The sequence below is a fragment of the Lolium perenne genome, chromosome 5, assembly GCF_019359855.2.
Source record: "Lolium perenne isolate Kyuss_39 chromosome 5, Kyuss_2.0, whole genome shotgun sequence".
NCBI classification, from domain to species: Eukaryota; Viridiplantae; Streptophyta; class Magnoliopsida; order Poales; family Poaceae; genus Lolium; species Lolium perenne.
The window spans coordinates 216,639,896-216,650,904 of NC_067248.2; positions in this window are offsets into that span (position 1 = coordinate 216,639,896).

Sequence of the window (11,009 nt, forward strand, 5' to 3'; positions counted from 1 at the left end):
AAGAGGCGGTCGCATATGGTGTCTCGTACAGGCTAGGGTTTGCGTCCGCGCTTATATAGTGCGGTTCGGGAAGGTCGTGTGACGCAGCCCACGATCCAGAAAAACCGGAACGAAACGGCTGCGTTAGCGCGTCCGTTAATGACTCATAATTGATTACACAATTAATTTCCCGAATAGCAAAAAGATAAGCTCGGCTCGGCGAGATTCCCGCAACCCGCGGCGCGGCGCGGCGCGGCTCGTCCTGGCGAGGCGAGGCGGGCGGCGGAGGAGGAGTGCGCGAGGGCTCTCTCTCTTCTCACTCACTTACTAGGACTAGAACATCCCACCTTATATACCACTCCAACTCTCTCCCAACTAGCAATGTGGGACTAAACTTTAGTCCCACCCCTTGCCATTCCCACATGGGCCAGGAGAATTTCAGAATTTGTATTGGGACATGGGCTAAGGCCCAAGGCAAAATTCCAGCATGAAACAGGTTCCGCCGCCATCAGCACAACTCGTTCATCACATCATGGCGAGGCTCAAGCCTGCTCACCCCAAAATGGCCGTCCATTGTCTCGGCGTATCCAAAGAAAAAGCAGACGGTTCAGCGAATATTACAGGAAATTCAAATGTGAATAGGATCGGCCGCGGTAGAAGGCGCCTCCTCCGTCGCGGCGGATATAGAGCTCATCGTCGTTGGGGTCACTACAGGAAATCCGGTCTATTGCCACAAAATCTGTCGCTACGTCTATTTTTCGTGGGAATATATTCCAATTTTACCAAGAACTCTCCGGTCGTGGTAGTAGGACACCCATATTTCCACGACTCTTTTTGGTCGCGATAAATTTTCATTTTGTTGCGGTAGATGACTCCTATTGCAACAAAATGTATCGTGGTTGGAATACAATCGCGATTTTGCGACAACTAAGCTCCATTGCGCGAGGTAACCATTCTGTTGCCTTAGGGCTAGGTCTTACAACGAAAAAAAATATGATTTTTTTGCCTCAGTTGTGTCTTGCGGCAATAACTATTGTTTACTGCGACAATTTGGGTCGTATGATAATAGGTTTACCATACTGTAACAATCAGCTGCTGCTGCGAAAATAGTAAATGTTTTGCAACGAAAAAGTTCACAGAGTAGCTTAACAGGCCTCCTCGGTCATGGCCCTTTATCAATATTGCAATTTTCTTAGGACAATAATTCATGTATGGTCCAGTATCTCAGTTCGGTGAGCCGTTTTTTTTGCAAATTTTTTGCAACCATAAACCTTAAACAGACCTCCTAGGCTTGGCACCAGAGCATAATTGAAATTTATTTAGGAGATATGTTCATATATGGTCCAGTATCTTCACTTCTGTCACCGTTTTTTTTTAACAAATTATTCTACCATTTACTTATGTTGCAAGAATAATCAATCAAGAACTCATATAAGACGCAATTTCACTAGTACATTTAGCATTGAAATTCATAAATACTAAACACTGAAACTTTGGAGCATTTAAACTCAAATTATATTGTTACACGATCTTTCAAGCGCATAAATATGTCCATGATCATGGCAAAACATTGAAGCCAAACAGTGTAGAGACAGCCTACACAAAGAATCTTGGGTCATCATCCAATTCATCTTGTCCCAAAGGAGCAACATGGCCATCATTTACGTAAGCCTCATCATCATCCGTATCAGCATCATATTCGACTTGATGTTCATCGAACTCAGCAGGTCTTAGACTTTTAATGACTGAAACATCAACGTGTGTTCTTTCATCATCATTTCTGCACCAACTAGTGATCTCGTCAGGTACATCAAATTCTGGAACTGTAATTCCTGCATCAGTGACATCCTGCACATCTGCGTCACCACGTTCATGACCTTCTGCAACATCATCAAGCTTTGCACCATTTAAAACAGAAGGAGAAAACACATTGCGTGGATTCATTTTAATAGCACTTGCTGGCATAGGCATGCCGAATGGGACTGCCGAATAAGGTACCCGAGGTTATCTGGAGGCCCACGACCCGAAGCTTTCAAGGCCCAGAAGCCCAGTCAATCTTGAGATTCCCGCAACCCGCGTCGTGGCGTGGCGAGGCGAGGCGAGGCGGGCAGCGGAGGAGGAGGAGTGCGCGAGGGCTCTCTCTCTTCTCACTCACTTACTAGGACTAGAACATCCCACCTTATATACCACTTCAACTCTCTCCCAACTAGCAATGTGGGACTAAACTTTAGTCCCACCCCTTGCCATTCCCACATGGGCCAAGAGAATTTCAGAATTTGTATTGGGACATGGGCTAAGGCCCAAGGCAAAATTCCAGTAATCCCCCACAAAGTCTCATTGGCACATCTAATACCATTATTCCAGAATCATTGTTTTATATACCGGTGCACGGTGGAGAGTGTTAAGTTGAACTTCCACTAAGAACTTCAGGTTACACTAGTTTGCAACTTGAATAGTGGACTACGCCTTGAATTACAAGTTTTCTGCGAACTAGCTTCACACAAAGCCTAGACCGATACAAGGCTGCCGCGAGGCTTCCTCGCGGTGTGGAGCTTATACGTCATACTCCAAGGCCTTTCATATGTTTATTAGAGAGCACCCAACTCTCATAGATTGCAACGTTTAACAATCAGACTCACATAGGTGTGTTCTTCAGAAGATGTTCTGCAGGACAACATCTTTGCTTGAATAAGCCACTTAGAACACATTAAGATAAATATCAACCTGCCATGCAGATCAGGAGAGTATTGCATCTTCACGGAGAGGGTAAATTCAGTATAGGGATACTCTCCTCCCAGCTGACTAACAGCTTGTCTCCCAGCTCTAATTCACGGGATCTCCGATCACATAGAGTGGGTTACCACTGTAGGCAACTCATAGTGTGGGTCTCAAGCCCATCTCCCTCGATGCATTCTCTATCACATTTCGTGATAGACCCTTTGTGAAGGGATCTGCCAAGTTTCTAGACGTTTGGATATAATCCAACGCAATAACTCCAGAGTTTCTCATTTTCCTGACAGATTTCAATCTCCTCTTCACATGCTGTCAACACCCGGATTTTTAATTCCAGATGCCTATTATGCTGTTCATCGCAATCCCAGGAATATTGTTTTTGCGAGACATAACAGTCGATATCACAGAGCATCATTCATTACAATCCAGAATAGTCTTACAACAAAGGATCACATGATCCAGTCTCATTACAACAAGTGATCTAGAGATCAAATACATAACACACAGCGGAAAATACGTAGTAGTGGTTCATTTGTTCCACAGGCAACGCTTGACGTCAGGAGGTAGTCCTAGTTATCGTAGACGTCCTGCTGTCCACCTTCCGGGTACTGGTTCTCCTCTTCATAGTCTGGCCATTTGAATAGCCAGGGACACAGCCATGAGTACTTTTAAAGTACTCGCAAACTATACTAATAGAAGTACTCATAGCTCTAAGTTGGTTCTAAGCTCTAGGTTCATTTGCATCAAGCTAGTTTTACTTCATAAGCACTTACTAGATAAGACTCTTTATTTTACCTAGACTTACCCAAGTGGGAACATTAGTGTCATTCCCACAACTCTGTTGTGATTAAGTCAAATTCAAATTTCCAGTCACCTTTCAATTTTTAGAAAAAAAACATCTGACAACGGAACAGTATGGCCATCCAACCGTCCATGACCGCGGACGCGGCTATTCGAATAGTTTAACACTCTGCAGAGGTTGTACACTTGTGCCACAACATTTGATTACATCCGTCAGGGGTAACCCTGAATAATCATAACTCAGTATGCGGATCATCAACCATTAACTTTTCAATTATATACCCTAGTATAGGCACCTCCCCTATGAGCTTGGCCTCCTAGTGATGGCAAACTGCCATCCTAGGAACTGCAGAGGGCTTGGGTAGGACATTCATCTCTTTTTCACGTCATTTTATTTTCAACGGAGGCAACCTCAGCATAACCTCTATAATGCTTGTTCAGAGGGAACCCATACTACAGTACATAAATTTCCAGCTAAAGCCTTACCCATTATCAGGTATTGTGGGGGTACTCTAAAGTTGGAAATGGTATCGCATCCGAACCCAACCATCAGTTTTTGTCAAAATCACCTTGTCATTCAGTGGTCATATTCACCTTCAAAACTTTCAATAGAATGACTCATCATTCCAAGGTTTTCAATTCATTTGAAATCACCAGTTCCCACCTAGAGTAGTCAACTTTAGTTTTAGCACTAGCCACTAGTCATGAGAGGTGCTAACTAAGTTTTAGCTATCTAGGCTAAGTTTGATGCTCTAGTAATCTAAACTCAGACCAAAGTTAACTATAAAAATAAGCTTTGATAAACCAAGTAAAAGATTGTAAGATATAAACTTGGGCTTGGGAGAATAAATCTTTAAACAACAATACTAGTGCCCATGGTATCTTGCACTAGTAGCTTGGCATTAGTAGAGCTTGCCTTGGTTGGTGTGCTGATCAAAGTGTTCTTCTTCTTCTCCGTAGAAGACCTCCTCCTCCTCCTCGTAGCCTTCGGTACTAGCGTCTATCAACGGATACGAGGCAACAAACACCAATCAATACTTAATGAGGCTACTTAGCCCTAATGGCTCACTCAAGATGACCTAGCCTCATCACAATCATCACTCCACTTAATCATTAGGGTTTTACTTCATTATGGTTAAGAAAATAATTTCCTCTCATTTATACATACTAAGATTTAATATCCACAATTAAGGAAGTATGAGGCAATGTAGCTAAGGTCATCACCTCACCTCACATTACTTGGGAAGATGATTTAAATGAGGTACTACACCTCATAGATTTAAAATCCTAAATTTGAAAATAATTTAAAAGGGCTAGAAATGACTACATAGTCCTTATTTGAATCTAGCCCATGATCATATGAAACAACTATATCATATTTGTGCATAAACAATTAGAGTTTTTGAAATGTGAATTATGAGAATTGGAATCAACTCAAAATGAATTATGATTGATTTTATAAAATTGGTTGAATTTGGAAAAGTTACTGACTTGCTATTTTTGGTGCACTTGATCTACAAGGAACTAGGGTTTGAGACTAGTGGGGTTTGCTAGATAATTTCATAAGCTTTCACATAAAATTGGAATCACCCAATTTGGGTTCGTAGATTTGAAGTTATTTAATTTTGAAAACAGCACCAGTATTGGATTTGATTTAAACGAATTAAACAGAATTCAAATCGTGGGCTTAGGCGGGAAAAGTTAATGGGCCAGGGAGAGAAAAGAAAATGGGCTGGCCCAGATACGTGTCTCGCACGAGCAGGCCACCTGACGGGTGGGCTCCACCTGTCAGCGGGTTTTAAAACACGGAAACGGTACGCATGAGGGGGAGCATTGGATTAGAATCAGATCTAACGGCTGGCGTGCATCGTCGTCGATGACGAGCACGAGCACACTGGCAGTGAGCACCAGGGGGTTGGCGACTCACCGGAGGTTCGGTGATGGTCGGTGTTGATGCAGGGCGAGGTTGTCGACGACGGCGAAGCTCCTGGTACCGGCGGTGTCTCCTGGGGTGGCTCCTAGCTCCGGCTCCTTCTGCGGCGGCTCCGCGGTACTCCGGTAAGCAATTGGTGGTCTACGGGCTAAATTGAGGCGGGGCGATGCTCGAGGAGGGGTTGTGAGAGGAGGGGAGGCGATTGGTGTGGCGATTGAGCACGGGGGAGCGCTCCTTTTATAGCGGGTGAGAGGGGGCGGCTCGGCACGGGCAGGTCGACCATGGCGACGGTGCTACAGTGCAGAGAGGAGTGGGCGAGGACGCGGAGCTATTCAGCGTGTCCTGGTGGTCCTCCTGGTGGTCATGGCATGGCTGGGCGGTGCCTAACATGGTCGGGGGCAAGCGAGGGTCTGCGCGGCCGTGGCGGGTTTCGTTTCCTTCTCCGTCGACGGTGGGCTGCGGTTGGGGAAAAGAGGGTGTCCGTGGTGTTCCTGGTACTGTGGCGATGCTCAGGGCGGGCGCTGATGGCGAGGCGAGGGCGGAGGCGACGGGTCGAGCGCGGGCTCTGTCGTGTCCAGGGCGTGTCCATGCACGCTCTGGCGCGTTCTGGGCGCCGCGGACACGTTGCGTTCTGGGTCATGTCATGCTCTCCTTGGCCAAGGGCAAGTATAGGCAGGGCCAGTGAAGCAAGGGGGAGCAGGGGGACAAGGTGGGCATGGCTAGAGGGGGGAGATGCTAGGGTTGGCATGGTGCCATGCCATTCATGGCCGGCATGGACATGGCCATGCCATATTGTGCAATGTCCAGGGTGTCAAGGTGGGGCAAGATGTTGGAGGGGACCAAGGGACAGGGGAAGATCAAATGGAAATCAAAATTTGGCCAAAGCACTATTTGAAATAGTGGTTTATGTTTTATTTGGTTCCTGCCCACCAAGTGTTCGATGAAATGGCCGCAAGAAACTAAAATTTGAATTTTGGCAAAATATTTCATGGGTGTGAATCAACTAATGTTTGGCACACAGTGGTGGTGTTGGTTTGCAAAATGGACAAGGTTTTGTGAAATCCAAAATGGGTATGATCTAGAATCTGATTTGAGGTTGCATCTTTGCTTGCTTATATTAAGCAATGGAAAAAGAATTTGTTATTTTGGTTTTTACCAAAGTTGTTCCACTTGATGAGGTCTTGGATGAGGTGCAAAGAGTTGGGAGAGTTTGGTTTAAGAATTGCTTAATACAGGGGCTCAAAGTGGGTATCCTGTTAAAAATGTCACATATGACCATTATCACATGTGAGTGGGTTTTGCTATTTCTTTTGCTTTGCTTTGCATTTCTTTGATTCAAAAGTGATTCTTAAGTGTTTAGTAACATTTCCAAACCATTGGCACAAGTCAAAATGGCCTAGGTTAAGATTTGGCAAAAATGGCCATAAACACATATGTGGTGATATTTTGATTTTTCTTTTCTTTTTTTCTTTTGTTTCTCTTTGATCAAGTTTCATGGTTTAGGGTTTTAGCAACTTTGGTAAACACTCAAGCAAGCATCATGGCAAGATCACAACATATATGCATTTGTACTATGCACATATTTAAAGTTTTTGTTAGTTCCAAAATTTGAAATATGGGAAAGTGTCTCTTTATTGATTTGAAATTTTTGGAATGTTACACATGCCTTGATGACTTCATATTATCCTTAGAACTGTTTACTTTGACGATCACAGTTTGATTATCACAGTTCATAGGAATAGCGGGTATTGGTTTCTCAACCACAGGTAAGTCCATCATGAGCTAACGAAGCCACTCTGCTTCAATAGTGGCAGTGTCTAGTGCTGTGAGTTCTGCTTCCATTGTTGACCTCGTTAAGATGGTCCGCTTGCAAGACTTTCAGGAAACAGTGCCACGACCAAGTGTAAACAAATAACCACTCGTGGCCTTAGTCTCATCAGCATCAGAAATCCAATTGGAATCACTATAACCCTCAAGTACCCTCGGATACCCAGTGTAGTGAATACCATAGCTCGCAGTGCCTTTCAAATAGCGCAACACTCTCTCAAGAGCACGCCAATGAACATCTCTAGGTCTTGATACAAATTGAGCCAATTTGCTTACAGCAAAGGAAATGTCAGGCCTCGTGGAGCTGGCTAAATACATAAGCGAGCCAATGATTTGAGAATATCTCAATTGATCTCTAGCAGCTCTTTTGTTCTTTCAAATTATCACACTAGGATTATAAGGCGTTGGAGAAGACTTGCAGTCGCTATACCCGAAGTGACTCAATATCTTTTCCACGTAGTGGGATTGAAGCAATGTAATCCCACCATCGTCATCCTTGAGAAGCTTGATGTTTAAGATTACATCAGCTACTCCTAAGTCCTTCATCCCAAAGCAACGAGATAGGAACTCTTTGACCTCTTTAATGACAATAAGGCTGGTCCCAAATATCAATATGTCATCAACATAGAGACAGAGGATAACTCCCTCGCCCCCACCATAGCGATAGTATACACACTTGTCAGCTTCGTTTACAACAAAGCCTTCAGCGGTTAAGGTTCTTTCGAACTTCTCATGCCACTGCTTAGGTGCTTGCTTAAGACCATACAAAGACTTCAACAACTTACACACCTTTCCTTCTTGACCATCTACTACAAATCCATCAGGCTGCTCCATATAAATTTCCTCATCGAGCTCTCCATTTAGGAAAGTTGTCTTAACATCCATTTGATGAACGAGAAGACCATGTGAGGCAACCAAGGAAAGTAGTACTCGAATAGTGGTCAGTCGAGCTACATGTGAGTATGTATCAAAGAAGTCTTCGCCTTCTTTCTGAGTATAACCCTTGGCCACAAGTCGTGCCTTGTACTTTTCAATAGTACCATCGGGCCTAAGCTTTTTCTTGAACACCCACTTGCATCCTACAGGTTTGCACCCATAAGGACGATCAGTAACCTCCCAAGTTCCATTAGCTAAGATGGAATCCATCTCGCTACGGACAGCTTCCTTCCAGTAGTCAGCATCCTGAGATGCATAGGCTTCTGAAATAGAAGTGGGAGTATCATCCACGAGGTACACAATGAAATCATGACCAAAGGACTTTGCAGTCCTCTGTCTCTTGCTCCTTTTGGGAGCTTCATTGTCGTCCTCCACAGGATTATCATAGTGTTCTATCGCAATGGTAGGTTCAGGAATTGTAACTAACTCCTGACTTGATGAACTAGGCATCTCCTGATTTGATGAGCTAGACATGTCTTTCATGGGAAAGATGTCCTCAAAGAAAGTCACATCATTCGACTCCATAATTGTACCAACATGCATGTCGGATACCTCAGATTTCACTATCAAAAATCTATAGCCAATGCTATGAAATGCATATCCCAGAAAAACACAATCCACGGTTTTTGGTCCAAGCTTGCGCTTCTTGGGTATTGGCACATTTACTTTCGCCAAGCAACCCCAAGTACGTAAGTAGGAGAGTTTCAGCCTTTTCCTTTCCCATTCCTCAAATGGAGTAATGGTTTTGTTCTTTGTGGGAACACGGTTTAGGACATGACATGCGGTCATTATCGCCTCCCCCCACCATACCTTGGATAGACCCGATATATCTAACATGGCGTTAACCAAATCAGTTAGAGTACGGTTCTTTCTTTCGGCCACCCCATTAGATTGAGGTGAGTAGGGAGGCGTCCTCTCAAGTATAATACCATGCTCCGCACAAAAAGAATCAAACTCATTGGAAAAATACTCTCCACCACGATCAGACCTAAGCCGTTTAATCTTTCGATCAAGTTGGTTTTCTGCTTCAGCTTTATAAATTTTGAAGTGATTAAAAGCTTCATCTTTAGATTTCAGAAGGTACACATAACAATATCGAGTGGAGTCATCAATTAATGTCATGAAGTATCTTTTTCCACCTTTTGTCAACTCGCCATTCATCTCACAAAGATCTGAATGTATGAGTTCCAGCGGTGACAAATCTCTTACCTCAGCAGTCTTGTGAGACTTGCGAGGTTGCTTAGCTTGCACACACACTTAACACTTGGAACTCTTGACAGTAGTAAATTTCAGAATTAAATTCATATTGGGTAGCCGCGTCATGCACCCAAAATTAATATGACAAAGTCGTGAATGCCAAATATTGGACTCACTATCATTGCTAACATGATTAATAATTTGAGTACATAAGTCTGATAAAGATAAGCGGAACAAGCCTTCGCACTCATAACCTTTTCCAACAAATTGTCCATACTTAGAAATTAAAACTTTATTGGACTCAAAAACCAACTTAAAACCATCTCGACATAAGAGCGATCCGCTGACGAGATTTTTATTGATGGAGGGAACGTGCTGCACATTCTTTAGCTGGATGGTCTTCCCCGAAGTAAACTTCAGATTTACCATACCAACACCATGAACAGAAGCACGTGAGCCATCTCGCATCAGCATGGAGCAAGTCCTTGCGACCTGATAAGAAGAAAACATGGAAACATCAGAACATACATGTGTATTGGCACCCGTATCAATCCACCAATCAGGAGAGTTACATACTGAAAGGACAGTAGGGGAAATACCATACCCAGCGTCCTTCATCTCAATATCGCCAGCAATAACAACATTAGCGGTCTTGCCGCCGTTCCCACGCTTATCATAGCGATTAGGGCAATTAGGGGCCCAATGGTTAGGGTCACCACAGACGTGGCAAGCCCCTTTCTTCTTATCAGTCTTCTTCTTGAAGTTGGTTGAGTGTGAGGCCTTGTTCTTGCCATCAAACTTGCCTTTGCCTTCAGATTTATTCTTGTTCTTGAACTTGTGGGATTGGAAGTTTTTCTTCTGTACCACATTGGCACTAGAACCTCCCTCAAAGTCTCGAGCACGTGTGTCCTTTGCTCTCGCCTTTTCCTCCACATGAAGAGACCCAATGAGATCCGAAACGGAAAACTCTTGTCTCTTATGTTTCAGAGAAGTAGCAAAGTTCCTCCATGAAGGAGGAAGCTTGGCAATAATGCCACCGACCACAAACTTGTCCGGTAAGGTACACTTAAACTGCTCAAGTTCTTTGGCAAGTGACTGTATCTCATGAGCTTGCTCAACAACGGATCGCTCACCAGTCATCTTGTAGTCATAGTATTGCTCCATGACATACAATTCAGTGCCAGCATCCGAGACCCCAAATTTGGCCTCGAGTGCATCCCACGCATCCTTACCATGCTCAAAAGTCATGTACGGGTCAATAATGTTGTCCACAAGAATACTGAAGAGAGCCGCCTTAAACATGGCATCGACTTTCTTGTAAGCTTCCTCCTGAGCAGGAGAAAGATCACCCTCAGGTTTGCCAAGAAGGGCGCTATCGCAGTTCAGGTTTTCAAACCAGAGAACTGCCCTCGTGCGCCACCTCTTATAGTGCGAACCATCAAAGGGAGGCGGCCTTGTAGCAGCGGCAATGCCACTTGAATTCATTTGCCTATAATCAGGTTTTTGGATTGTTGAATATATAAGCAAATTATCATATGAATTAATCTGAATCAATACTTGATAAATCATGACTACATAAACAGCAGATGAACTAATCATGCAG